At 45.8% G+C, this 5,420-nt stretch overlaps 1 long non-coding RNA gene across 2 annotated transcripts; it reads right to left on the bottom strand.

Moving 5' to 3' along the window:
- Positions 1-253: 253 nt before the first annotated feature.
- Positions 254-4,576, bottom strand: LOC123333841. 2 transcript variants are annotated; one of them, XR_006641038.1, is made up of 3 exons: positions 3,419-4,576; positions 2,415-2,995; positions 254-1,422 (listed from the first exon to the last, which is right to left on the bottom strand). It is a non-coding gene; the product is annotated as an uncharacterized LOC123333841 (long non-coding RNA). The 2 variants fall into 2 exon arrangements; XR_006641039.1 differs by lacking the exon at positions 3,419-4,576 and adding an exon at positions 3,091-3,399.
- Positions 4,577-5,420: the final 844 nt, after the last annotated feature.

Here is a 5,420-nt window from a genome sequence, read left to right as displayed (position 1 = left end):
AAAACATTTTTATTGGAGTACAGCCAATTAACAGTGTTGTGATAGTTTAGGTGAACAGCGAAGGGACTCAGCCATACATATACATGTATCCCTTCTCTCCTGGTAGCTCAGACAGTAAAGAGTCTACCTGCAGTGCAGGAGACCCAGGTTTGATCCCTGGGTTGGAAAGATCCCTTGGAGAAGGAAATGGCAACCCACTCCAGTATTCTTGTCTGGAAAATCCCATGAATGGAAGAACCTGGGAGCTACAGTCCATGGGGTTTCAAAGAGTCAGACTTGACTGAGCAACTTCACTCACTTATTCTCCCCTAAATCCCCCTCCCATCCAGTCTGGAACATAACATTGAGCAGAGTTCCATGTGCTATACAATAGGTTCCCATTGGTTATCCACTCTAAATACAGCTCTGTGTACATGACTTTCCTAAAATCCCCAACCACCCCGTCCCCCCAGCAACCATGAGTTCATGTTCTAAATCTGTGAGTCTCTTTCTGTTTTGCCAGTAAGCTCATTTGTATCATTTCTTTTTAGATTCCACATATAAGGGATGTCATATGATATTTCCCGACAATTTCTTCACAACTGTCTTCCCAGGGATAACTCTAACACATGGGTCTCCAACGTGTTTCCACTCAGGTTCATATCAGATTCTGGAAGCACATGTCCATGGAAGTCCCATCCTCTCCCAGAGTCTACAAATCCCCCTGCAATCCTGCACCACCCCCACTATCACCTTTCCTTTCCCCGTTCACATTGAGCAGATATCTGGAACCCTAGGTCTGTGTTCCCTTCATGATATCCCCAAGTTCTAGATTTCCATTTCAAGGTGCACAGAAGCAAGCAATGCCCTAGGCAGGGGCAGGACAGCTGTATATAATGGGCTCCGTGTGATGGCATACCTCCTCCCCACAGCGAGGACAGGGGCTGGGGCTAATCCAGATGATACTGGGATGTCCCAAGTCTCTCAGAATCTCCAACAGCTGAGCCTGAAGCTGGGCAAGTCTCGCTTCCAGGAGAACACCCCGAGGTCTGTAACTCTCCTGAGGGGCAGGATAACGCTCTGGCCTTAAACAAGGCAGCACAGCGGTGTGTCTCAGCAGCTTCTCCATGACGGCCGTGGACAGGAGGTTCCCACACAGGCTGACGGCCCTGAGCTGGGAGCAGCGGCTCAGGGCAGGCAGGAAGGCCTCCAGCTGGGAGTCTGTGATCCCACATGCATCTAAGTCCAGTTCCTGGAGGGTGGCTGCGACTTTCTGCAGCAGAACTTGGAGGAGCTCAGACCTAAAGTCAGTCATGGTGACACCAGTCAGATCCAGGCCCTTTAGCTGACTTGATGTTTGGGCTCTGGGACAGGGAAGTCAAGTGTGATTCTGTAAGCCAGCAACTGGTTCTTGACAGGCTGTCTAAGGGGAACTTCAGGCACCTGAGGAGAAACCAAACAATTAGTTCTTGGGAACCGGGTGCCAGATTGTGTACAGGTGACAGATAAATGGTTTCTACAGGGCTAAGTTTCGTCTGACCATCTATTGAGGGTCAATATGCTGATTTTCCCAGTCTCCTTATAGTGTGAGGGCTATCAACCTCACTGTGGTACTGAGTCACTTCACAGCCCCTCCTATATCAAGCAGAGTACAACATACTCCACTTCCTTCTGAGGATGAATGAAGTTCATGGAATCACAAGAACATGCCAGGAGGAGATCCAGAGAGAGTCTCCATCAAGTGTGGACATCACTGAATATTCGTGTTGGGAGACGAGATTTAAAAATGGTTTCAGGTATGGCTTCATTAAGTCCAACCTTGAGCTACAGATCCTGTATCTCTATCCAGGTGAGGCTCTAGGGAAGCATGCAGAAGGAACAACTTACACAAGATCCCAGAACATGAAATGTGATGCCAGTCTAAAAGGGCTCACATTTCTGCATCGTCTGCAATCTTTCTATCACTTTTTATAATTCTTTTCTCTCAGATTGATTAACATCATCTGCAGAACCATGCTTCTTCCATATATTAATTACCTTACCTAGAGCACAAAATACCCTTCTACACACAGGGAATTTAGAACAGGTTCATTGTGGGCACCAACCTTGGGAGCATAGAGCTTCCCTTCAGGAATGCTCTGATCTGATCTGCTGTAGTTTCCCCACTTCAATGTCCTTTTTACTTACCTATTTTTATCATTTCAATATAGACACCTCCAAAGAAGGAGGAAATTACCTACTCTGGGGTGCAAACATCCCAGTCACTAATCTGTATCTCTCTAGCAGGGTGTCTCACAAGAGCCACTAGACCAGTGTAACCCCCTACCTTGATTTGTGTGGTTGTGGAACACCACATTCTAGGAGAGAGCAACAAAGGAGACAGTGCTTTTGACATTCTAATGCTCAATGTTACCCAGTCAGTGGTGCACACTCACCTGAGCATCTGGTCCAGGCAGCCTTCAAGGAAGGAGGGAGACTCCAGATGGAGATCCTGGAGGTGGCCCAACCTCAGGAACTGGGAGGTAATTTGCACTGGGAGGTAATCCTGTTCCTGCTTCTTAAAGGCAGACACGTGGATGGGGAAGAAATGGATTCTCTGCAAATTACTCATCTCACCCAGGAAAGGAGCAAACAAATGTGGCCAGGGTGGACAGATTCCAGGTGCAACTCACTTGCACCTCCTGGATGCAGTCCAGCTGCACCACGCTCAGGACCTTCACGATATTGTCCATTGGCATTGAAACAATCATCAGCTTCTTAACAACACAGGTGGATGGAAGACTTTCTCTGCTCCACCCACCAAAGGAAGTAGGTGAGGAAGTTGTCCAGGGTCTTTTTCTTCAGGCAAAGGTCCATAAAAATCTTTAGTGGAGCCAAGTGCTGCTTTGTCGTTGACCTGGGCTCAGTCATTAGTGCCATTCCTGAGCCTGAGCACCCATAACTGCTGGCTCCAGACCACATGCTCCAGAAGTTCTGGCCCATGTTTCGTAAATCTAGCACCCGCAGTTTGCACCTCCTGGGGGGGAGAAAGAGATTGATTAGGATGTATTAAAACATACACAGAGTGAAAAAAAAAAAAAAAGCCTCACAATGCGACAACAGACTGCCCACCTGTGCTGTAACTTAACATTCCTGATGTCACCAGCTGCCTTGCCTTCTTCCCTCTCTGCCTCACTTTCCTCTTTGCCCTCTTATCCTTTCTGATTCTCTACTTCTAGTAACTCTAAGCATGACTGAGAGGGGTTGGGAAATATTCTTTCAGGCTACCCTTCATTAAAGGCACTATTATACTTCCAAAAGGTAGTTCCCACAGCAAGCCAAGGCTTCATCATTGCCATCTTAGAACTCTCTGATCCATCCCTTTTCATCCACATTCCCTCAACCCAGCTGTCTCCCTGGGACTCCCAGGAGTTTACCAAGTTACCTGAGTCAGACTCACCTGTATCGGACCTTCTGAGCAAGCAGGACATCGAGTGCTTCCAGCTTGTAGGGGCCCCACATGAGCCAGGTCAATCAGGGCCCCCAGAGGCAGGCGGCCAAAGGGCCAGGTTTACACCATTGATTCCAGGGTCTCAACACATCTTCCATGGAAGGCTTCCAGGAAAAGGGTGGGAAGAGCTCTGTGGGCAGACTCACCAGAGTAGAAAAGGCCAAGTCATCATCTCTCGGCAGGTGCATTCCCACCAGGTCAAGGAGTCTGGGTGGGGTCTGGATACTCATGCTGACTCTGCTCCAAAATGACTCCTGTTGAAACTGCCAGGGAACAAGTGGTCCATTTTAGGCAATTCAGGAGCATACCTTAGGCAGTCTCCCTACCCTTCCAAGGAATCCACTCAGGGCCAAGATCACTGCTCTAGCTGGGATGCAAGTGAGGCACTTAGCCATAATACACTAGGCAGGGGTCAGGGGGACAAGGTGTTAACTCTTTCTTTACTCTGAATATGAACTAGCGAGATTGCTAGTACTAAGGAGGCAAAAGGCAACCACTAGCCCATTCAGGTCCATCTACTGCTTTGCTTTTTTCATGTCCCACCTAGAAATGCATACTGAAGTGCATGAAAGCTGACTGTATCTTTATTGGGGGAAAATATGACCATCACTTAGAGCTCTAACTCTATGGGAAGAGGAGAGTCATGTGGATCCATACAACCTCCATTGTCAGTTATTCCTAAGATGAATGCCATTTGTGAACTAAATATGTATCTTAAATTTCAAGAAATAAAATTCCAAACTTATGTGCTGCATTAAAAATATCTGCTTGGTAAAGACATTTAAAATGATACCAGTTAAATCACAAATCAAAATGTTTGAGATTCAGACAAAACTACACTGGGAGGAAAAATAAAAACCTGAAATGTGTTCTTGGGAGAGAAATTATTTTTTCTGAAAACTCTGCTTGCCATCCACAGATACACACTACCCTTCAACATTAGCTAACCATAGTAAGAAAAGGACATCCTTATCTGAGGGTGATAACTTACTGCTCTGCAATGACTGGCAGGGCACTCAGACCTCAGACTCTAAAGAACCCAGCTGGTTGGTGTTTCCAGAGCCAGAAAACTCTGCACCTCTTCTCCAGTGCTTGAGGCTTTTATAGTTCTTTCTATTCCCATCTCTGTCCCACTTCTAACCCAATCAAAAAGGGATACCTGATTTGATTACAGAGTGCCCATTGGATAAATCCTGATTGGATCTACATTTTTCTCTAGGTTAGTTCATTGAATCTTATATATATTCAGGAAGGAGAGAATGGTCAGGTAGCTGAGTAATCAAGGGCCTATTCCCTGATTCACTTCCCAAACTTTGACTGAATTCAACTGATATAGACAGTTATACTGTTGAGGGTCAGACAGGAAAGGATTACTGGTTCATAACATTGAATTAAAAAAAAAAAAAAAGAAAGTTGAAAGTATCATTATTGGGGGAATTTTAATGAAGTCAAAATTAGCAAAATGACCCTGAATTAAAATAGCTTCATGAAAGCAGTGATGCTGTTCCCAAAGAAAACAAAATACACTCATCCCTGTATCAGCTTGTCACTCAGGTGTTATGTAGGAAACACAGGAGGTTGTGCGCCTACTCAGGCAGCAAGGGAAGAGCTGTCCAAGATGTGATCACGTCTTAAGCCACATCTTCTCTGAAGGTGGACAAGTCAGAACACTTCTCAGTGAGAAGTAAGAATGGGTCTGGACAAGTTGGAGCTGGGCATTCCTAAAGGGACAATGGGAATGACACCAACAATGTAAAATAAAGGTTTCTTTTCATTTTTATATTTTTGGAAACAAGAAAATTTAAAGACGTTATTTGAGGTGCTATTGAGGTAGTAAAGAAGGCTTCCCTAGTGACTCAGAGGCAAAGAATCCCCCTGCAGATGCAGGAGACACTGGCTTGATCTTTGATCCAGGAGGATGCCACATGCTCCAGGGCAACTAAGCCCAGGA

This window comes from Bubalus bubalis, chromosome 5 (assembly GCF_019923935.1).
Source record: "Bubalus bubalis isolate 160015118507 breed Murrah chromosome 5, NDDB_SH_1, whole genome shotgun sequence".
Taxonomy (NCBI): domain Eukaryota; kingdom Metazoa; phylum Chordata; class Mammalia; order Artiodactyla; family Bovidae; genus Bubalus; species Bubalus bubalis.
Note: the sequence above shows the minus strand (reverse complement) of the source record. Positions and strands in the feature narration are given on the sequence as shown.